Below are 24,336 nucleotides of genomic sequence, written 5' to 3' on the forward strand. Positions count from 1 at the left end.
GATGGAAGTGGGGTGGGGGGTGATGGGTGCTGTGATGGAGGTGGGGTGGGGGGTGATGGGTGCTGTGATGGAGTGGGGTGGGGGTGATGGTGCTGTGATGGGGGGGGGGGGGGGTGGGGGGTGGGGGGGTGATGGGTGCTGTGATGGAGGTGGGGTGGGGGGGTGTCTGAACTAGACTGGGGTGATAGTGGAGAAAGGGGATGGAAGGCTATCTATCTGAACGAGAGGGATGGAAGGCCATCTGAAGGATGAGGAAGAGAAGAAGAGAAATCCATTCAAGTGGTAACAGCTTGCATACTGCACCATGTGGCTGAAACCAGGCAAGCCCATCAGTGCAGCTGGAGCCTACAGTGGGTATAGCAGTTACCAGGTGGCCCCTGACAATGATGTTCCCCAGCCTACTGCCTGAGCTACAGAGAGACTGAAGGACATGCTTTAACAGCTCTCCATTGTCAAGATGATGCTCTCTTGCAACACTGGATTTTGAGAACATCCACCCCCAACAGTGTAAATTCACCAAAAGCCCAGCCTGAGAATGTACGTCTGACACATAGATGCTTCACAAATATTTGTCGAGTGATGAAAGCTAAGAATATGTTCCAAAAATTGTTCTAAAATTAAACTTCATTTAAAATTCATATCTAGTAGCTAATAGCTCCTTCATAGTCACCCTACTTTCTTTTTTTTACCTGAAATGTACACATCTATGAGATTTTAAACGGATCATGGATATTCAGTTATTAAACTCCCCCTCCTCGAATATTTTACCTTCATAGTAGATGAGGAAGGTTGGATAAAATAAGGAAGAAAAGGAAGACATTTTATACTTATTCAGCATTACTGTATGGATCTGTGGATGTTATTATATTTAATTCTCATCACCACCCTGGAAGTAGGAAGTGTTCTCCTGGATTTACAGACAAATAAATGGAGGGGGTCAGGGTCGCAGGTGGTAAGGGAAGGGCTTGTATTAAAACTGACTTGGCCGGGTGCGGTGGCTCATGCCTGTAATCCCAGCACTTTGGGGGGCTAAGGTGGGTGGATCACGAGGTCAGGATATCGAGACCATCCTAGCTAACACAGTGAAACCTTGTCTCTACTAAAAATACACAAATTAGCCGGATGTGCCTGTAGTCCCAGCTATTCGGGAGGCTGAGGCAGGAGAATCGCTTGAACCCGGAAGGCGGAGGCTGCAGTGAGCTGAGATAGTGCTATTGTACTCCAGCCTGGGTGACAGGCAAGACTCCGTCTCAAAAAAAAAAAAAAAAAAAAAAAGATGGGGGGAACATCTTCAGCTCATGTGGAACAATATGTTAAAAAGCCTTTTAACTTCCCCTAGTCCAGCAGTGCTGAGAAGAGGCAAGTTTTCCTCCATAATGTCATATATGGTTGAATATGTGGTGAATCTTTCCCTGCTGTGATGGTTAATTTTTTTTTTTTTTTTTTTTTTTTTCTGAGATGGAGTCTCGCTCTGTCGCCAGGCTGTAGTGCAATGGTGCGATCTCGGCTCACTGCAACCTCTGCCTCCCAGGTTCAAGCAATTCTCCTACCTCAGCCTCCCAAGTAGCTGGGACTACAGGTGTGTGCCACCATGCTCGGCTAATTTTTGTATTTGTAGTAGAGATGGGTTTTCACCATGTTGGCCAGGAGGGTCTCGATCTCCTGACCTCGTGATCTGCCCGCCTCGGCCTCTCAAACTGCTGGGGTTACAGGCATGAGCCACCGTGCCCAGCCTGTGATGGTTAATTTTATGTGTCAGTGTGGCTAGGCTGTGGTGCCAGTAATTTGGTGAAATGCCAGCCTAAATGTTGTTGCGAAGGTATTTTTTAGATATGATTAACATTTAAATCAGTGGACTTTGAGTGAAGCCAATTAACCTCTGTAATGTAGGTGGGCCTCATCCAATCAGTTGAAGGCCTTATGAGAAAAAGACAGATTTTCTGGAGAAGAAGAAATTGTCCACAAGAGGGCAAGGGTTTCCAGATTGCTGCTTTGTGGAATTCAGATTCAATATAGCAGGATTAACTCTCACCTAAGTCTGCAGCCTGCTGGCCTGCCCTATAGATTTTAGACTTTCCAGCCCCCACAATATCATAAACCATATTTTAAAATCTCTCTATAAATACATGTTCTGTTTCTCTGGAGAACCTGACTTATATACACCCTAAAAATATCAGAGAAGATAATACAAAATATTTAGTTTGGAGTCTTCTTGAAATTATTTTATTTATTTATTTATTTTTGAAGAGATGAGGTCTTACTATGTTGCCCAGGCTGGTCTCAAACTCTTGGGTTCAAGTGATTCTCCCACCTCAGACCCTCAAAATGCTGGGATTACAGGTATGAGCCACTGTGCTAGCCCCCAAATTATTTTAAACAGCAGCAAAATACTATTTGGAAAAAATATATTGACCTGAAACGATCTCATCCAATGTCATTTTGGATACCTACAGAGGTCACTGCTGGAATCTGTAAATAAAGGAAGCAGGTAAGTTATCCCCCAATTACTTCACATGATGGAAGAGATTCAAGTCAATTATTGATGGTATCAGATAGAAATATTATGGTCTTCTTGGCTCATTTACCATTTCGTTGGGCATCATGATTGATGGAGAGAGCATTTGCCCAGCTCTGACTCTGTGTCAGGCATTGCACTGGATGTTGGGAATATAGTGGTGACAAAATGAAGGCCCTGTCCTAGAGCTCATGTGGCCCTGTGGGTCAGAGGAGATCCACAGGTAAAACAAAGGTGTTGAGCAAATGCAGCTCATGCCATATTAAAACATGCCTTAAAACAATTCTGCCGCCCCTTTAAAATTTTCTCCAGTGAGAGTTATTCCCCCTGTCTCTGCATAAAAATCCTAGCAGGTACCATGGCTTTTCCCCTCACTCAAACTCTAAGGTTTGAGGTAGTTCAACAGTTACTTCAAGTTGGAAATATAGCTTTAATGCAATAACTAGAAAGCTTAGTGCAATACTATTCACAATAGCAAAGACTTGGAACCAACCCAAATGTCCAACAATGATAGACTGGATTAAGAAAATGTGGCATATATACACCATGGAATACTATGCAGCCATAAAAAAGGATGAGTTCATGTCCTTTGTAGGGACATGGATGAAGCTGGAAACCATCATTCTCAGCAAACTATTGCAAGGACAGAAAAACAAACACCACATGGTCTCACTCATAGGTGGGAATTGAACAATGAGAACACATGGACACAGGGCGGGGAACATCACACACTGGGGCCTGTTGTGGGGTGGTGGGATGGGGGAGGGATAGCATTAGGAAACATACCTAATGTTAAATGGCGAATTAATGGGTGCAGCACACCAACATGGCACATGCATACATATGTAACAAACCTGCACATTGTGCACATGTACCCTAAAACTTAAAGTATAATAAAAAAAAAGTAAGAATGTGGCACATAATAGGAAAAAAAAAAAGAAAGCTTAGTGCAGTATACTAATCCAAGTTCTGAACTGATTTGCCTTTAAATCTTTTCTGCCTGATGTGATCTGGAAGCCAGCTGTGGGGAAGAAGCCTCTCCTAGAATCTTTTCTCTCCTCCACTTTGTCCTTTTCTCGTTCCTGGTTCCCCCAGCTTGCTGCCCAGTGTCTGACCTCTTGGGGTGAGACAGGGAGGAGATTCCTAAGGGGAAGAGGGGTCTTTCTCGAGTTGCTTCTGTCCTCTGTGTGAAACATGGATTCCTTGGTGAGGCAGGTGCCTATGGATGCTCCTTCTCTTGTGGGCTGCTTTTGTGTGCTTTTTGGAAGTTCCCTGATGGGCTCCTCTCCCTGTAGGTTCTTTGACCCATCTTCATTTTGGGTGGTTAGTTTCCACTCCTTTCTCCAACCTGTAGTTCAATCCAGCTATCTGCTGCTGGGGTATCTTGGTCTCTCTCAGCTGCCCTGATCGAGATGGGGTCTGACAGGCTCTATGGCAGGCCCACTTGGGCCTTCTCTCCTACATGACCTCATTTCGTCCCTAGGAAGCACTCAGGCATCCTTGGCCTTGACAGCCTGGAAGTGTGGCAGTGCTGTTGCCAGCCCATCACACCTTCATTGCCCTGGCGGGAGTCAAACTCCAGCCCATGTGTGGCACTCCCAGTGTGGCGGTCAGGGTGACATCTAAGTAGCCTTGCAGAAGGAACCCCTTTACCGGGTGGGGGTCATGTCTGAGTTGAGTAGCCCCGGGAAAGGACCCTTCTTACTAAGTGGGTGAGAGGATGGGACTTCCAGCACAGCTCTCTCCATAATGAGCCAACTCACAGAATTCTCACTCCTCCATTTTTTGATCTTTTTATATTCTGGAAATGGTTCTTAAGAATTTCCTTTGAACATCTGCAGTGGTTCCTCCTTTAGAAATGTCATGTCTGTTGTATCTTGGTGTCTGGGTGAAAATTCAACTTTAATACCTTTTTACATACATAAATAAAATTGTGCAACAGAACACACAATGTATAACATATCGTGTCCTTTGAATTCAGTCTTCATCACTTACCATGTGGCCTTCAGCTCTGACTTAAAACTCTTGGCTTAATTTCCTTCCCTGAAAATTGGGAATAATAGTATTGACCTCACAGGATTGTTGTAAAGACCTAAAGATTGTTGTAAAGATGATAGAAAGTTCTAGCTCTGTGCCTAGCATCTCCTAGGCACTCAATAATATGAGCTATGATGATCTATTGTATGGTAATGGACAGATGATAGAAAGTTCTAGCTCTGTGCCTAGCATCTCCTAGGCACTCAATAATATGAGCTATGATGATCTATTGTATGGTAATGGACAGATGATAGAAAGTTCTAGCTCTGTGCCTAGCATCTCCTAGGCACTCAATAATATGAGCTATGATGATCTATTGTATGGTAATGGACAGGCAAGAAGTAACTCACTGGGAGGACTCATGCCCCGTTATGAAGACAGACCGGAAACAAAAACGGACTGAAGTATTGCTCCAGGCTTTGTTTTCCTATTTAAAATACCCACAAACAAAAAATTACCTTCTCCATTTGAATAAAAGTTTAATCAGTAAAATTTTTTAAATATAAAAGAGAATAAAGCCACATAATCTCAACATGATTATTATTTTGAAATTCTTCTATGCATCTTTTTACATGGTCGTAATCACACTGCATATCAAATTTTGCACCCCTCTTGCCCATAGATATTATATTGTAGACATTTTCTATTTTATTATGTATCTTAATAACTATAATTTTTAATGACAGCATAATATTTCTTTGAGGAGATAAATGATAATTTACTTTGCTGCCTTCCAATTCTTTGACATTTAGGTGGTTTCTATTTTCTTCTACTTTCATAAATTGAGTCAGTTAGAGTTCCTTGTTGGCAAGTAACAGAAATCAACTCTGGATAGCTTAGGCAGGAAGGAATTTGTTTGAAGGATACCCATGAACTCATAGAGTTTGCAAGGGGGTTGAGGAACCAGGTGAATAAAAAGACCAGGATTTGGGGACGTTCTGGGGGTCTGAGCATCAGGAGCTGCTTGAAAGTGGGGTGATGGCTGTGCTGTTAGAGTGAATGCATGCTGGCTGTGGTTTCCTGTCCTTGTCAGATCCAGACACAAAGTCCCCAGAGAGAAGGCGATGGAACTAGCCTGGGGCTTGTACTTAGCCCTAGGAGCAGTGGAGTCTGAATGCCTAGATTCACAGCAGGACCAGAATGGTATGTGGTGGGGGCAGGGGCATAAACTCCTCAAAGAAAATAAGGGCATTGGTAGTGGGTGACCAGTGAACCAAGTTTGCACTACATAAATACTCCATCCTTGCACATATAGCTCTTTCTAGATTTTGGAATTATTTTCTTAGATGACATTTTCCAAAGTGGAATGACTAGGTCAGAGGATAGAATTTTGGGGGCGGCTCTTGATGTACACTACTGAACAAGAGAGTACAGGAACAATCCTATTAGAAGTATTTGAGAGAGGTAGTCAGTTAAAATGAGGGAATCAAGAATTACACAAACATACTTTAAGCATTTTATTTTACCCATGTCTGTATCTAAATCTATATACTGCTCATCTTTTGATGCAGGGCCAATGTCTTGGTGTGTGTCCTCTGTTTGGAGTTGTGTGTGGTCTTTCCTGCACGTGCATGATCCACAATGCATTATCTGAAATTTCCAGTCTAGGATTCTGCAAAAGGGAGCAATGACTTAGAGATCCTTGTGAAACCATCTGAATGCAGCATCCCTCTGGATATTTAAGATTCCTACTCCTTTCAAATCCATTTGCTCGCCCACACCTAACTCCACATCCATAATTTTGCATGAGTGACTTGCTTTTTTTGAGCCTTTCCAAAGCCTTTAATTTAGTTTTCATTGAAACAGTAACTCTCTTATTTACCCTATTCTTATGTAATTGGTTTCTATAATGTTTATTTTAATTATATAATTTTAAAAAATGGCTCAAGAGGCCTTAGCAGGCTTGAGAACAAATACAACTCACTCCTGGTAAGCAGACAGCTCAGCTGGTGAAAGCATCAGGATGCAGAGCACAGGGGAGCAGCTCCTGGTGTGGAGCGATAATGACCCAGTGGGTATCTGTCCACCTGCTTCACAGAAGGAATGGTGAGTTGGCTAAGTGGAGTGGTGGAAAAATTCCGTGCCAGTTTAAATGAACCCTCTTCATATCTTATACAATAATAATGCATTAGCAAAGCCATGAATCTGACCAGGGCACAGTGTGTGTGTTTAGTTCTATGTCCTGTGTATTTGTGTAGCTATGACAACAATCAAGATATAGAACGATTTCATCACCATAAGCATCTCCTCTGTGCTACCCTTTATACTCACGCCCATCTCTTTCTCCCCTGGCAACAACTAATGTATTCTCCATCTCTGTAATTTTGTCATTTGAGAGTGTTATTTGAGTGAAATTATACAGTGTTTGCCCCTTTGAGATTGACTTTTAGAGTCAGCATAATACCCTTGAGATGTACCCAAGTTTGTGCATGTGTCAATAATTCATTCCTTTTTACTGCTGAGTAGTTTCCTATGGTATGAATGCACCACAGTTTGTTTAGCCATTCACCTGCTGAAGGACATGTTTCTTATTTCCAGTTTGGGCTATTACCAACAAAGTTGCTATGAGCAATCAGGTATGGGCTTTTGTGTGGACATATGCTTTATTTCTCTGGGATAAATGCCCAGGAATGCAACTGCTGGGTTGAATGGTAAGTGTGTGTTCAGTTTCTAAAGAAACTGACAAACTATTTTGCAGCATGGCTGCACATTTTACATTGCCACCAGCGATACATGAGATCTGTTCTTTCTCTACATCTCCACAAGCATTTGGTATTGTCAATATTTGTTATTTTAGCTGTTCCAATAGGTGTATAGTGATATCTCATCATGGTTTTAATTTGCATTTCCCTAAATGGCTAGTGATATAGAACATCTTTTCATATGTGTTTGTATTGGGGTTTGAGGGATTTGGGGCTGATCAAGGAATAAAATATGACTACAAGAAGCAGCAACACACAACAAGTGTTTGTTGGGTGGCACTTGGACAAGGTTGAGTAAAAGGGGAAGTTCCCTCATATCAGGAGTCTGTCCAGAAGCCATGGTATGGTTCACAGGTCCCCTACACAGGAGAGGAGGGCATGGGAGCTCTCAGGGGAGAGAGATAACAGGCCGGGCTTACATGTCTAGGTGATATCATTCAGCAGCATAGCATGGAGTCTCTGTGTCACAGAACTCTAAAGGGTCATAGTAGTTTGGGGTCTTACAACTGCAAGCCTGTAGCTTATCAATAGTCAGCTGATATGGGGTAAAATTTTGCCTGATATATAAACCAGAGAAGCTTTAAATAGCTAAAATTCTGCCTGTTGGGCAGACTCACTTTCCTTCCTTCCTTTCTTCTTTCTTTCCTTCTTTCCTTCCTTCCTTCCTTCCTTCCTTCCTTCCTTCCTTCCTTCCTTCCTCCCTTCCTCCCTTCCTCCCTTCCCTCCCTTCTTTCCTTCCTTCCTTCCTTCCTTCCTTCCTTCCTTCCTTCCTTCCTTCCTTCCTTCCTTCTTTCCTCCCTTCCTTCCTTCCTTCCTTCTTTCCTCCCTCTCTCCCTCCCTCCCCCTCTTCCTTTCCTTTCCCTTCCCTTCCCTTCCCTTCCCTTCCCTTCCCTTCCCTTCCTTCCCTTCCCTTCTCCTTTCCTTTCCTTTCCTTTCCTTTCCTTTCCTTTCCTTTCCTTTCCTTTCCTTTCCTTTCCTTTCCTTCTTTCCCTTCCTTTCCCTTCCCTTCCCTTCCCTTCCCTTCCCTCCCTTCCCTTCTCCTTTCCTTTCCTTTCCTTTCCTTTCCTTTCCTTTCCTTTCCTTTCCTTCTTTCCTTTCTTTCTTTCTTTCTTTCTTTTTCTTTCTTTCTTTCTTTTTTCTTTCTTTCTTTCTCCTTTCTCTCTCTTTCTTTCTTCTTTCTTTCTTCTTTCTTTCTTCTTTCTTTCTCTTTCTTTCTTTTTTTTTCTTCCTTCCTTCCTTCCTTCCTTCCTTCCTTCCTTCCTTCCTTCCTTCCTTTCCTTCCTTTCCTTCCTTTCCTTCTTTCCACAAATGGATGTGTAAACATTTGACCTTGGTGCTACAGGCTTTTGAGTTAATGGATCTCAGCCTGCAGTGAAAAAATAAACAACCTGGGAACCAATACGCAGAGACCATCTCTGACTCATTCATATAACAGTTTGACATCTGTTTATTTTTTATGTAATGTCTCTTCATGTCTTTTGTCCATTTTATAATTGGATTGATTTTTAAAAAATGAGTTTTGGGAGTCCTTTCTATGTTCCAGATATAGGTCCTTTGTCAGATACGTGGTTTGCAAATATTTCCTCCCAGTCTGTAGCTTGTCTTTTCATTGTCTTACCAGGATCCATCTCCTTCTGAGATGCTGATGACATGAATGTTGGATCTTTTATTATAGTTCAATATGTCCCTATATGAACAAATGGCTTTGTTCATTATTTTTCAGTTTATTTTTTCAGACTAGGTAATTTCTGTTGTTTCATCTTCATGGTCACTGATTCTTTCCTCTGTCCTCTCCATTCTGCTGTTGAGCCCATCTAGTGAGTTTCATTATTTTGGTTGTTGTACTTTTTAGTTATACAATTTCTATTTGTTTTTTTTTCTTTATATCTCCTATCTCTGTGCTGATACTTTCTCTTTGTTCTACTTTCTATTTTTTTTGTTTCAAGTATGTTTGTAATTGCTTGTGGAAGCATTTTAATGATGACTGTTTTAAAATCTTAGAATTCTAAAGTCTGTGCCATGCTAGTATTGTGATCTGTTGATTGCTTTTTAAAATTCAGTTTGTGATATTCATGGTTCTTATAATGATGAGCGTGTTTTTTTAGTTGAATCCTGGACATTTTAGGTATTATTTTATAAGACTCTTGTTCTAATTTCAATTTTGTGCTTCAGCAGATTTTCTCTGACACTGCTCTGGCTCTGGCAGGTGAAAGAGAGAGAGCCCCGTTTCATTACTGGCTGGTGAGGGTAGAAGTCCAGGTTCTCCACTCAGCCTCTGTCTACACTGAGAGTGAGGGAGAGACACTTTTTGTTAGTGCTGGATGGAGGTGGGAGTTTAGTCTCCTCACTAAGACTTTTGCTGGGAGTAGAAAGGGCACCTCATTGCTGTTCCATGTGTGGGCTCCACTGAGACTGCAGGGGTAATGGCTTTTTACCACTGAGCAGTGATGAAAGTTATGACTCTTCATTTGGTCTCTTTTGATACTACCCCAGTGAGGAGAAGAAAGAACATTTCATTTCCACCAGGCGGAGCTGGTCACCATGGATACTATGGCGCTTAGGGCGTGGTGGACACGGCAGAGGGATTGAGATGTCTTGTTATATCATGATACGTGTGAAAATCCAGGCTCTGCATTTGGCTTTTGTTGGCAGAGTGAGAGTGGGGCAGAAGTTGTCCCCCCGACCTTTGTGTGTTTTACTGGAGCAGAAGAGCTATAGTCTAAATGTTTTCTGTCTTGCTTGGCTGTGGCTTTCCCAGCCCTTTGGCTAGAAAGAGCAGGTGTTTCTTCTGTTTGTTTTGTTTCGTTTGTCCATGGTCACTGGCATTTCCAGATTGCTAACTTTTCTAGTATACAGCCTGGGATATTTGAGGCAAAAAGAAACCCAGGGAACTCCCCATAGTGATGTTTCTTGGGTTCCAAAGTCTGTAGCTCTTCTGCCTTCTTCTCTCCCCTTTTCAGAGTCTTTTAAAGTTTGTGTTGTAAATACCATCCAGAATCCCTAGTTATACTTAGCAGGAAAAACAGGAAAAAGCATCTCTGTTCCACCTTCCCAGAAATTGAATTCTCTCTCCAGTACTTTTTGTATGTCACTATCTTAATAGGTGAAAATTAGAACCACACTATTGTTTTAATTTGCATTTTTTACTTTAAGAGAGAGCAAAGCTCTTTGTTTACCATTTTAGTTCCCCTTTTTTGTGAATTAATTGCCACACATTTTACCCTATTTATCCAAAGCCTTCTTATTTGTATTTTTAAGCAAATTCTGTCTTACCAATTAGTTTTAGCTCTATGTATAATAAGTACATTAATTCATTAATCTCCAGGGGATGGGGTTATGCATTATTTTAATTTTCCTATTTATTCTGGTAATAAGGCAATTTTTTGAAAAGTTAATGAAGCAGACTGACACACTAAGAATTTAAGTAGGTCATGTTTTCTTGGAGATAGTCTTATCATGGAAGAGAAAAAATAATTATATATTTTTCTGCTTTTAGGTGGGACTTTGTGTCCTTGAAGCCTGGGATTCTTTTTACCTCCTGGAGAGAGCTAACAGATTTTTGTCCATGAAATCTTGGCCTGTGGAAGAGATTAGGCTGCACTGCCCAAGAAGACAGGGTTGGAGTTATATGATTTGGTGGGTGCAGGTGAAGAGCAGTCCAGTTCTCAAAGAGCCTATTTACCTACTGAGGAGGGTGGCAGTTTTCCTGTCATGGTAGAGATCAGGACCTCCTTAGGAGTGTTCCTAGAAGTTGTAAGACCTTGTAGGCATCTCTGTGACTCACCTGCAGCAGTGCCCAACAGATGGTGGAAGACGGTGAGTGTTCCCCAGGGACCTCTTTACAGCAGAAAGAGCAGGTGGACAGGGAAAACCACCCTGAATTAAGAGCTGGGTTTGCCATTATTTTCTTGAGACCATAATCCCTGAGATGGTTGTACAGCTCAGTGGAGGTGGAGGGGCTCCTAATATGATTTCTTGTGGATTTCACACTCTTGTTAGCCAGTGACAACTTACAATCAGAGCTAATATGATTTAGAAAATCTAGGAAATGTGATATGTCATTCTCTTTTCTCTCTGTGGGGAAATTATAACATACTTTTCTGTATTTTTTCCCGAGTTTTCTACACTGGGCCTGCATCCATTTTAAAATCAGGAAACAAGAAATGTTGTAAGCAATACATTAATCCTTCTATTGCTAAATGTGCTTAGAGTTTTTTAAACCAATGTGATTTTTAAGTTTCAGTTTAATTAAGCATGTTTTTGATAAACAGAAAATTTAAGATGCTGTTTATTTCATCAAATTTGCCCACATTAAACCAAAAAATATTTTAAGCTTAAGAAGCTAACAGCTCTATCCACCACCCAACTGGTCGAATAAATATTCAGTTTTATTTTCTCGTAACTTTTCCATGGATATACATTAGGACATTACCATGGGATCTTTGCTCAATTTCAATTGAGCCATGAAGACAATAGATGTCTTATTCCAGATTAAGACTGCCATGCAGAAATTCACAGTAAATGACCTAACAGTTTTAGATCATTTATTTTAGACCAGTTATAAGAAAAGGAGAGATTAAAGGAGATTTGGGGAAAAGATTTTTCTGCTGGTAAAAATCTAAAGAATTTAGGGAGTAGCTTTAGTGATAGTTTGAAGGGCCGGTATAGAAAGAAGCTACCTTCTCAGAGTTTCCTTGGTCAGAGAAAGTGTAAGTGCTTCCTGTGGATTGGATGTGGGCAGCAAATGGGGTGGGGGTGATGCAGTCTCCGCAGAATTCAAGGACCGGCCATAAGATAAACTACCAGGTTTAATCGTATTCCAGGCCCAGCAAGTATGATGTGAGCTATGACGTCATCAGTCAGCTGCAAACTTTCCGACTCCGTTTACCTCTTCTTCCTGCTTTTATTGAGCCCTAGAGGGATCAGAGACTGTGGTTAGCAAACTTGCAGAGAAAGTGGAAGGTGGGGAAATAAAAAAGGTGAATGCACCTCTCATCTGTAGACTTCCTGCCGCTCAAGTCCTGAGCTAAGGAAAGAGGAAGTCTTATTTATAAATCAAGTGAAGAAATTTTTTAAATTACCATATTACGTCACAGGAATAGATGTTTAAATCGCTGAATGGAGAAAGTGTTTTGAGGCTTAAAGAAAATTGGGTTTTGAAGGGCCCAAAGAGCTAACTTACATTACTGACCAGAAAAGTCACAGGACTTCCTAACTATAGGGAGAGAATCCCTCTGTGGCCTACACTGCTGACAAGGTGGGTGTCATTTTGAAAGCTGTTCCTGCTGGAGACATAATTTATGGGCTAAGAATTACATTTCATGGTTTTACAAACCTCCAGCAAGAGGAGTAATTAATTATCTCTGATACAAGCATTTAGCCTTCTTAACTATTTCAAAATCCCACATTGGTTGTTTGGTGGTTTGTTCCTGTCCAGTCTTCTAAACAACAAATAATAATCCCTTCTTAATTTTCGTAAGAGTTTTTGTGAAATTGGTTTCATTTCTCTTGTGAGTGATAGATTTACTAGTGAAGTCATTTGGTCTGAAGTTTTTTTTTTTTTTTTTTTTTTTTTTTGAGACAGTCTCACTCTGTCGCCCAGGCTGGAGTGCAGTGGTGAGATCTTGGCTCACTGCAAGTTCCGCCTCCCGGGTTCATGCCATTCTCCTGCTTCAGCCTCCCCAGCAGCTGGGACTACAGGCATCCGCAACCACGCCTGGCTAATTTTTGTATTTTTAGTACAGACAGGGTTTCACTGTGTTAGCCAGAATGGTCTCGATCTCCTGACTTTGTGATCTGCCCATCTCGGCCTCCCAAAGTGCTGGGATTACAGGCGTGAGCCACTGCACCTGGCCTGGTCTGAAGTTTTTTTGTGTGTGTGAAAAGATTTTAAATTTCAAATTCAATTTCTTGAATAGATACAGGGCTATTCACATTTTCTTCTTGTGGCAGTTTTGGTAATTTGTCTTTTAAGAAATTTGTTCATTTATCAAATTTATTGGCATAGGATTGTTTAAAATATTTCTTTATTATACTTTTAATATTTCTAGGATCTGGAGTGATGCCCCTTTATTGGAATACAGCTTGTTCATTTGTGTTTATTTTTTTTTCTTAATCCAATGTAGCTAGAGGTCTTTTTTTTCTGAAAAAAAATTTCAAATAATCAGCTTTGAGTTTATTATTCTTAAAGTTTTTATTGTTTAACCATTTTATGTTTCATTAATTTCCACACACATCTTTATTGTTTTCTATTTACTCTTTAACTTGAGTTTAATTTTCTCTTCTGTTTTAACATTTAAAGGTGAACTCTTAGATAACCGGTTTCAGATCGTTCTTTTTTAAAACATCCTAAAGTATTTACAACTATACATTGCCCTCTAAGTACCGATTTAGCTGCATCCAATTGTTATGATTTGTTTTTACTTCATTCAGTTTAAAATACTTTATAATTTTTTGTGATTTCTTCTTTGACCCATGGACTATTTAGATGTATGTTGTTTAATTTATAAATATTTAGTGCTTTTTTGATGTCTTTTTATTACTGATTTATTATGTAGTTCTACTGTGGTTAGAGAATATATACCTGTTATTTCAGTCTTTTAAAATTTATTAAGATTTGTTATGGCTCAGCGTATAATTCTAATAGTGTTTGACCAGAATGGATATTCTACAGTTGGTGGGTATTGTCTTTGGTCTCAGTTTTTACTATGTTCTCTCCACTCCGGGTGGCAGGTACTGAAATGTTTCCCCGCTATGTGGGAGCAATGGGATTTGTTCAGCTGGTGGGTCCTCAGCAGCTGTTCTTTGCACAGTCCTGTAGAGTTTTATCCTATGCACATGCAAATTAGCATCTATCCAAAGATAGGTACGGAAGACCTTACACAGATTTTTGGAGAATTTTCTCTGCTTAGCTCCCTCTTTTCTGGTATTCTTCCCCACAAACTCCAGTCATCACTGTCCTCTAGTGTTCAACTCAATAAGATTTTCAGTCTCTGTTTGGGCTTCTTCTCCCTATGTTGAAGTCCAGATATTAACTACAGACAGAAAACTAATTCATTAATAAAACTCATCTAATTTGCTTATTTACTGTAAGTAAAAGTCTTTTCCTATCTATTGTGCAATGTCTGAAAAGTGTTTTTTTCCATTTTGTCCCCCCTTTTTAAGATATTTATGATACAGACATGGGAAATTTCTTATAGGTGACTTTGAGCATGACTAATGAAGTGAGCAAGCAAGCTGTGTGGATGTGCATGGGAAAGCAATCTAGCAGGGAGGGCAAACAGTGGATCAAAGGCTTTCAGGTTGAAGAAGGTTTGGCTTAGGTACCATTTTCCTTACTTTATAGTGAGGAACCTGAAGGTCATAGAGGTAAGCCTCTTACTCAAGACCTCACAAGTAGAAAAAGGAAGATTCAACCCACATCTAAAAACAGAGCCTGAGCTCCTTCCCCCCAGTCTCATTGCCTCCCCTGAATGCTGTCGTGTTAGTGAAGAGGTGATTTATGGACTATGACTAACCAGTGGAACTTGTTATCCCAAGAGGTTTTATGAGCTGAAAACATAAATTGCTTCAACATGTGCTTAGACAAACTCAAGGGTGGTAGGTTTGTAATGGCTTATGGGCACCAAAGGAATTTCCTGTAAATGTTTGTTAGTCCTGGTAATGGCACTGCGTCAAAACGTGTTTTCTTTCCCGTGCTCAGCATGCTTTCCTGGGGCTGAGAAGAGTGATCTCTTGTCCAACACAGCCAAGTCACTTTTACAACTCCGTATAGATGGGAGCCATGAATGAGGTGTGTGAGTTAATAATAGTCACCATTACTAAAATGCATAGTATACTCCAGGTGCTTTATATATATTGAATCTGCACAAACTTCTGTGCAATAGCTATTATTGCACGATTTTATTGTTCAAGAAAAGAGAGTTCCACAAAATAACTTGACAGCCCACCCAGCTTGTAAGCCAGGGTTATATGTTCGCCTACTCTGTTTCTGCTACATTTTGCTCTACTGTTGGCTAAACTTTGGGACAGAAGGACATAGTATGCTTATTTTTTTTTTGTCACTTCATGACAGATGAGATGTTTTCCTCTCTTTCTTATTTCCTGTGCTTTCTGTGGGAAGATTAAGAGAACAGCAGATGGAGAAGTCAAGAAACGTTGCAGAGAGGTTACTTTCCCTTCTCTTCCAAGGCTGTGGTTTTTGGGTTTTGGGTTTTGATTAATTTGTTGGGGGAGAGGTTGTGAGTTACAAGTTTTAGGATTGTGAATGGGGAAGAGCTTGGAGCTAAGGATGTGTTGGATGGGAGAAGAACTGAGTGGAGGTTCTTAGATGTGTGAAGTGGTGCACGTGCCAAATCCCAGGAAAAGAGAGAGAGAAGGACAGACTCCAGCCAGCAATGTGGGTTTCCACTTCACAGAGGTTGGGAGGATAGGAGGAACCGGTCACCAGGAGACAGGAGGAAGACTGTAGGGGGTGACTCAGCGTCCAATAGATGATTTGACTACTGTAAAGTTTTCACTACTACTTCTGAAGCAGAGTATTAGGACTGCTTGCAAAGTGTGGGTATAGATTTCTAGGCATGACTCCCTATACTGGGGCATGAAACTTCATGTAATTTTGTAGAAAAATTTATAGGTCAAGATGTTCAATGCAGCTAGTCATCTTAATACTGGCATAAAATAAAAATACTAGTGTTTCTGTATTTCATGTAATACCATATAATATAATTTTAGTAATTAAAAATTAAAACAGAAAATTAATTTAATATTTGGCATTCAATAAAATAAGTAAAAATGAATAAACACAATAAAAAGACATTTGGTACAATTCAACAAAAATTTATTCACATTTTAAAACACAAAGCAAAAACATCTATAAAAATACATCCACAATTATTCTATTTATTTATTTATTTATTTTTGAGACCCAGGCTGGAGTGCAGTGGTGCAATCTTGGCTCGCTGCAACCTCTGCCTCCTGGATTCAAGTGATTCTCCCACCCCAGCTTCCCAAGTAGCTGGAATTAAAGGCATGTGCCACCACACCTGGCTAATTTTTGTATTTTTAATAGAGACGGGGTTTCACCATGTTGGCCAGGCTGGTCTCAAACTCCTGACCTCAGGTGATCCACCCACCTCGGCCTCCCAAAGTGCTGGGATTACAGGCTTGAGCTACTGCACCTGGCCTCTATCATTCTAATTTAAGTCAGCAGCTGACACTGGCTCTGCTGCCTTTTGGACTGTCAGTTCTCCTCACTGCAGACACTCATGTAGCTCTCCCACTGGGCTTCTGTGCCTTCCTGCAGGGCTTCCTTTTCTGAGTTGAGCTTTCGGGAAAACCACTTCTGAGTGAGGGTTCTAGGTTGTTAGCAAGTTTGAATTCTCTCCCTCTTTACCTAGAGTAGTGGCCGTGCCCAGGCTTCAAATCTCCCCTTCCACGACTCCAGAGACTTCCTCCAAAGCCTCCTCAGGCCTGGTCCACATCAGCACTTACGTTTTGGAGTATGGAGGAGGGGGTGGTGTGAAGGCAGTTGTCGATCCTGAGTGCTTAAGAGGGTCTGCAGCGAGGCTTAAGTGAGGTTATCAGACACAGGGGGAAGGTCAAAGGAGGGAAGGCTTATAGGCACAGCCAACAACGGTGGATAAATTTCGTACACAGGGCCCAAAGATACTGCTATGTCTTAAAAATAGCAATCTTTAGAAGAGTAGAAGAATATCCAAATTAGCATTGCAATCATTAATTGCACCATTATCTCTGAAAGGAAACTATTTATAACCTTCTGAATGTTCACCTCAAAGGACTTGCCTAGATGAGTATGTGTCCCAATGATGGAATATCAGAGGACCGTTGACTTGTAATGTCAAACGATGTTTAATAACATGAAGAATGTTCACAACACAGTGTTAGGTGAATGAGTCAGTGTAAAAATTCTATATTCAGCCTGACCTAACGAAAAAGACACTGGAAAATACATTTGGGAAAAGTATGCCGAATGTTAGAATGGGGAATCGAGAGGGAAAAATGGAGCTAAGCCCCAGCGTTGCCATCAGGGGCCAGGCTGGGCCCTAGCAAGACTGTTCAATTTCAGGAAGTAGACATGTCTCTGAAGCATGGAGCCAGATGGGAGGTAGTATGGATTTCTGCTTCTCTGTTCCAAAGAAATAAAAAAGAGGGCAACATCACTTACTCCAGCCATTTCTTTGGATGTCAAGCACCACTTGTTCATGAACTCAAGGCTAATCTAACTTTTTCTTTGACTTGCGTAGGTTGAGTCTGAAGGTGGAACTTATCTCATAATACATTTCCGTCCTTGACTCTCTTTGTTCTAAGAATGCAGCTTCCCAGACAAATGAAATCATCTTAACAAAAACATGTTATGTTAATTTCTGATCATTTAACACAACTATGTAGGCAGTTTTACATCCTTGACTCCTACTCAAATGTCACATGCACCTGGCCTCAGACATGCCCTAGAAATTTATTACATCATTCCAGTTCTGTCCACGAATTTGTCTTTGATTTTGACTGCTATGGGACATATGGTCCTGTGGGACATAGATCATGAAGGCTTTAAAATTAGTTAATGAATTTTTGGATCATAAGTTCTTTAAGATCTAAATTTTATTCCTATCTCTTTGCAAAAGTGCCAAGCATGGTGCTTGGTACACATCAGATGCTCAGTGGAATCAGATATTTCCATGGTTACCATGCAGGCTCAACATAGCTTACACTTTATTGGCTGCTCAATTGCTCTACTTAGCTTGTCCAAAACAGAACTCCAGACTTCCACCACTAATGAGCTCTTCTCCAGATTATCCTCAGCTTCATTCATCCAGTAGCTCAAGCCCAGTCCTTAGAGTCCTCCTTGACTCTTCTCTTTCATTCTCTCTTGCATCCGATCCATCAGCAAATCCTGGTGGCTTTACTTTCAAAATATATCCTAATGTTGCCATTTCTCTTCAAGACATCAACTTCCCTCAAACAGACCATGGCGACAGTCTCCAAACTTGTTGTATTTGTTTTTGCTAAGACTGTTTTACAAAATACCACAGAGTGGGTGGCTTAAACAACATAATTTTCTCAAATTCTAGAAGCTGGAAATTCAAGATCAAGGTGCAGGAAGAGTTGGTTTCTCCTTAGCCCTCTCTTGTTGGCTTGTAGATAGCTGTCTTTTCCCTGTATCTTCACATGATCTTCCCCTTGTGTGTGTCTGAGTCTAAGTTTTTTCTTCTTATAAGGACACCAGTCATACCGCATTAAGGCCCACCCTAATGACCACAGTTTAAATTAATTGTTTAATTCACAATTGCAAAGATATGAATTCAACCTAAGTGCCCACCAGCTGAAGAGTGGATAAAGAAAATGTGGTATATATACACCATGGAATACTACTCATCCATAAAAAAGAATAAAATAATGTGTTTTACAGTAACTTAGATGGAACTGGAGGACATTATCCTAAGTGGAGTAACTTGGGAATGAAAAACCAAATACCATATGTTCTCACTTGTAAGTGAGAACTAAGTGATACGTATGCAAAGGCATACAGAGTGGTATGATGGACACTGGAGACTCAGAAGGAGGGAGGATGGGAGGGGGACTGAGGGACAAAAAACTACCTATTGGGTACACTGGGCACTATTCAGGTGATGGGTACACTAAAAACCCAGACTTCACCACTGTACAATTCATCCATGTAACCAAAAACCACCTGGATCCCTAAAGCTATTTAAATAAAAAAATAAATTGCCTGTTTAAAGGCCCTATCTTCAAATACAGCCACATTCTGTGGTATTGGCAGCTAGAATTTCAACATATGAATTTTGAGAGATCACAATTTAGCCCATAACACTGGTCTCGCTGCTTTCAATCTTGGCTTCTAAAGTTTAGTTTGCATATTTAGTCAGAGTAATCTTTACATATGGTGCATCAGATTTTGTCACTTTTAAAAATCCTCCAGTTGGTTCCCATTGCACCTATAGTTTACATTCAAGATTTCTACTTTGCCCTTTGAGGTCACCCCTATACTTCTCTCTAACCTCATCTGTTATGGTTTTTCATGTTTGCTCAGCCTCCCTGACTGTCTTTTTAGTCCCCAGATGTGCCAAGTTTGTTCCCACCTCAGTGACTTTGCACCTGCTGTTCCTTTTGGGTGAAACATGCTTTCTCTACGTCTTCTGCAGGACTGGTTTCTTCTCATCACTTGGATTCATCACCAGAGTTACTCTTACCTTCCTTGGTGCTCCTTGCTCCTTCCTTCCCAACCAGCGTCAGCTCTGGGACCCAGACATTTTCTACAACCTCATCCTTTTTGATTTCTTTCATAGCATAATCACTATCTGAATTTTTTTTTCAATTTTTCAATTTGTTTTCAGTGTCTGTTTCTCCCACAATAATGAAAACTCTAATATAAATTCATAGCCCAGTAAATAATGTTTATTAAATTACTGAATGAAACCTTCTTAAAAATATGGACATAGCACACGTGAAAGCAGCTTTTTATTTGCCAATAAATGAACATATCTGTACCTATGCTGTGCACAAATGACATTGCTTTTTCATTCATTCAGCAAATATTGATCAGGTGCAGAATGGTAGAGCAGGAAGAAAATGGATTATTCAGTAAACAGATGTGGAATTAAATACTGGCTCTACCGCTTATTTGCTGTATGGCCTTCTGCAAAAATGTTTAACCTTTCTGAAACTGTGAGTTACTTTAAAATATATCCCAGTGCTGGGATAACTAACTAGTGATAAGCAGAAGCTTGGAACTGGACCCCTTCCTTACACCATATAAAAAAAAATAAACTGCAGATGGATTAAAGACTTGAATGTAAAACCCAAAACTATGAAAACCCTGGAAGACAACCTAGGCAATATTATTTGGGACATAGGAACTGGCAACGATTTCATGATAAAGATGCCAAAAGCAACGACAACAAAAGCAAAAACTGACAAATCGGGATCTAATTAAACTTAAGAGCTTCTACGCAGCAAAAGAAACTATCAACAGAGTAAACAGACGACCTACAGAATGGGAGAAAATATTTGCAAACTATGCATCTGACAAAGGTCTAATATCCAGCATATATAAGGCACGTAAACAAATTTACAAGTAAAAAGCCAAATAGCTCCATTAAAAAGTGGGCAAAGGACATGAACAGACACTTTTAAAAAGAATACATACATGTAGCCACCAAGCATATAAAAAAGCTCAACATCACTGATTATTAGAGAAATGCAAATCAAAACCACAGTGAGATACCATCTCACACTAGTCAGAATGGCTATTACTAACAAGTCAAAAAATAACAGATGCTGATGAGGTTGCAGAGAAAAGGGCATTCTTATACACTGTTGGTAGGAGTGTAAATTACTTCAGACACTATGGCAAACAAGGTGGTGATTCCTCAAAGAATTAAAAACAGAACTACTGTTTGACCCAGCAATCCCATTACTTGGTATATACCCAAAGGAATAGAAATGGTCTACCATGGAAACACGTGCATGTGTATGTTCATTGCAGCACTGTTCACAATAACAAAGACGTGGAATCTACCTAAATGCCCATCAATGGCAGATTGGACAAAGAAAATGTGGCACATACACACCATGGAATACTATGCAGCCATAAAAAGAATGAGATCATGTCCTTTGCAGGAACATGGATGGAGCTGGAGGTAGTTGTTAGCGAACTAACTCAGGAACAGAAAACCAAATACTGCATATTCTCACTTATAAGTGGGAGCTAAATGATGAAAACACATGGACACAAAGAAGGGAACAACAGACACTGGGGCCTCCTTGAGGGTGAATGGTGGGAGTGGGGAGAGGATGAGAAAAAATAACTATTGGGGGCCGGGCGCAGTGGCTCACGCCTGTAATCCCAGCACTTTGGGAGGCTGAGGTGGGTGGATCATGAGGTCAGGAGATCGAGACCATCCTGGCTAACACGGTGAAACCCCGTCTCTACTAAAAATACAAAAAAATTAGCTGGGCCTAGTGGCAGGCGCCTGTAGTCCTAGCTACTTGGGAGGCTGAGGCAGGAGAATGGTGTGAACCCGGGAGGCGGAGCTTGCAGTGAGCCGAGATGGCGCCACTGCACTCCAGCCTGGGAGACAGAGCAAGACTCCATCTCAAAAAACAAACAAACAAACGAACAAAAAACTATTGGGTACTCAGCTTAGTACTTGGGTGACAAAATAATCTGTACAAAAAACCCGTGATATATGTTCACCTACAGAACAAACCTTCACACATACCCCGGAACTTAAAAGTTTAAAAAAAGAATTTAAAAATTAAAAACTTCTTGCATTAAAAAAACAAAATGCATCCCAAAATAAGGAGGATTGATAGATTTATAAGGGAAGAATAGATGGAGAGAGATGTAATAAAGCAAGTAAAAATGTTGATTGGAGAATCTAGGTAGGGGGTATATGACTGTTTACTATACAATTCTTTCAACTTTTATGTGTTTGAAAGTTTTAAAATAAAATATTGGGAGAAAAGCAGAAAACAATTCCTCTAACCCTTGTGGGTTTGTTTGCAGGATTCAATGATACGAACATTTGTCATGGATTTGGAATGATTTGATATGGAGTGTTTGTAATGTCCATAGCAAAGGTGCCTGGAGCACTGCAGCCTACAGTAAATGCAAGCTGCTGTTGTCATTATTACTTATATATACCAAGTACTGGGGGAGCGTTCCAAAGGACTAAGACCCCATTTCCTCTTCTATGGGGGAAACAGATGCAAACACAGCCAGCACAATGAGGAATGGCTCTAACTGAGCTTGTTTGGAGGAATGGTGTAGTCATCAGACACAAATTTTGAGGTGGGATTCAAAAGATGAGGAGCTGTTCAAAGTGGATAAAAAAGGGCATTGGGCTTTGTTTAGTGAGAGAGTTAAATGACAACCTTCTTCCGCCTGCAGTGATCAGGGCTGTCCTGCCCACAAACATTTCTTTCAGTTTTTGGCCTTTTTGGCCACATCTGCTCAACGTGGGTGTCAGATATTTACACCATCTCATCTCCTTTTTTTTTTTTTTTTTTGAGATGGATTCTCGCTCTATTGCCAGTCTGGAGGGCAGTGGTGCTATCTCGCCTCACTGCAAGCTCCGCCTCCCAGGTTCAAGCGATTCTCCTGCCTCAGCCTCCAGAGTAGCTGGAACTACAGGCGCCTGCCACCACGCCCAGCTAATTTGTTGTATTTTAGCAGAGACAGGGTTTCACCATGTTGGCCAGCACGGTCTTGATCTCCTGACTTTGTGATCCGCCCGCCTTGTCCTCCCAAAGTGCTGGGATTACAGGCATGAGCCACTGCACCCTGCCTTCATCTCCTCTTATAGTTGAACTTGAAGCCCTGTCTTGGGATGCAATGAACTTCTTTAATCTTGCACTCAGGGTGGAAAATTGAGCAATTAGAGAATTTATCTTTATTCCTGGAGTCAGTCTTTTAAAAAAATTATTTGTTTTTAAGCTTTATTGAGGTACAATTGATATACAACAATTACACATATTTAATGTATATGTTTTGCTAGCTTTGGATATATGTACACATCTAAGTAATATAGTTTGGACGTTTGTCCCCTCCAAATCTCACGTTGAAATGTGACCTCCAGTGTTGGAAGTGGGGTATAGTGGGACATCTTAGATCATGGGAGTGGATCCCTCATAAATGGTTTAGTGCCATCCTCGTGGTAATGACTGAGTCCTTGCTCAGTCATCACATCAGATCTGGTTGAAAGAGCCTGGGAGCTCTCCTCTCTCTCTTGCTCCCTCTCATACCACGCAATGTGCCTGCTCCTGCTTTGCCTTCTGCCATGAGTGGAAGCTTCCTGAGGCTTCACGAGAAGCAGATACTGGCACTATGCTTCCTGTACAGTCTGCAGAACCATGTGCCAGTTATACCTCTTTTCTTTATAAATTATCTGGCCCCAGGAATTTCCTTATGGCAACATAAGAACAGCGTAATGCACCATGTTATACTATCACCACAGTCAAGGCACTAAGCACATTCATCACCTCCAAAATTTGTTTGTTTTTTTTTTTTGTGAATTTTTTTGTGGTAAGAACACTTAACATGAAATCTATTTATTATCTTAATATATTTTCAAGTGCACAAAATCATATTAACTATCGGTACTATGCTGTACAGCAAGTCTCTAGAACTTATTTATCTTGCAAAACTGAAAGTTTATGCCCATTGAGTAACTATTCCCCACTCCCTCCTTCCCCCAGCTCCTGGGAACCACTATTTTATTTTCTCCTTCTGAGAGTGTGGCTACTTCAGACACTGCATGTAAGTAGAATCACGCAGCATTTGTCTTCTGTGCTCGGCTTATATCACTTAGATACATACTTAGAAGTGGGGTTACTGGATCATATGATAGTTCTACTTTTGACTTCTCAGGAACTTCACTGGCAGCAGTGTTGGGTTACAAGGAATGGAAGTTCATACTGATTGGGCCTGAATGTGCTGCCAGCCAGATTTCTTGTCCTACCAACATGGAATTTGCATTGACGGATAGTCAGTCTGGATGCATGGCTAGGCTTCTAATTTGTGAACTCTGAAACTCTAGGTGGCATTTTCTAAATATCCTGAGGACCAAAGAGGAGAGAATACATTTTCCAGCAAAGAAGAATAAAGTAGATGCCCAGGGAGAAGCAGATACAAGGGATGCAGGGAGATTCCTGGCAGCTTCCTGGCCCTGTTCTCCATCTGCCAGTGGTTCCTGCTTCATCCCTGTCCTGGGCCTCCATGAGACACATCCCTTTCCTGTTACTGCATTTCTCTTCACTGAAGCTAAGGACTTCTGTTCCTTATAACTCCAACAATTATGCCTAACACAGATAGTAAATATGCTTAAAAAAGATTATTCCATGCCCTGCAACTGGTACAGTGTTTTTTTCCTCCAATACTATTTTATATAATCTTGAAAACACTTGTATTCTTTAAAAGTGGGACCTAACATATAACAGGGCCACATCCCTCAGTAATCTCTCTCCAGGCTATTTAAGCTACAGGAAAAAAAAAAAAAACAAACTCGTGTTTACACAAAAAACTGTACGTGAATGCATATA

The sequence above is a fragment of the Nomascus leucogenys genome, chromosome 2 (genome assembly GCF_006542625.1).
Source record: "Nomascus leucogenys isolate Asia chromosome 2, Asia_NLE_v1, whole genome shotgun sequence".
Taxonomy (NCBI): domain Eukaryota; kingdom Metazoa; phylum Chordata; class Mammalia; order Primates; family Hylobatidae; genus Nomascus; species Nomascus leucogenys.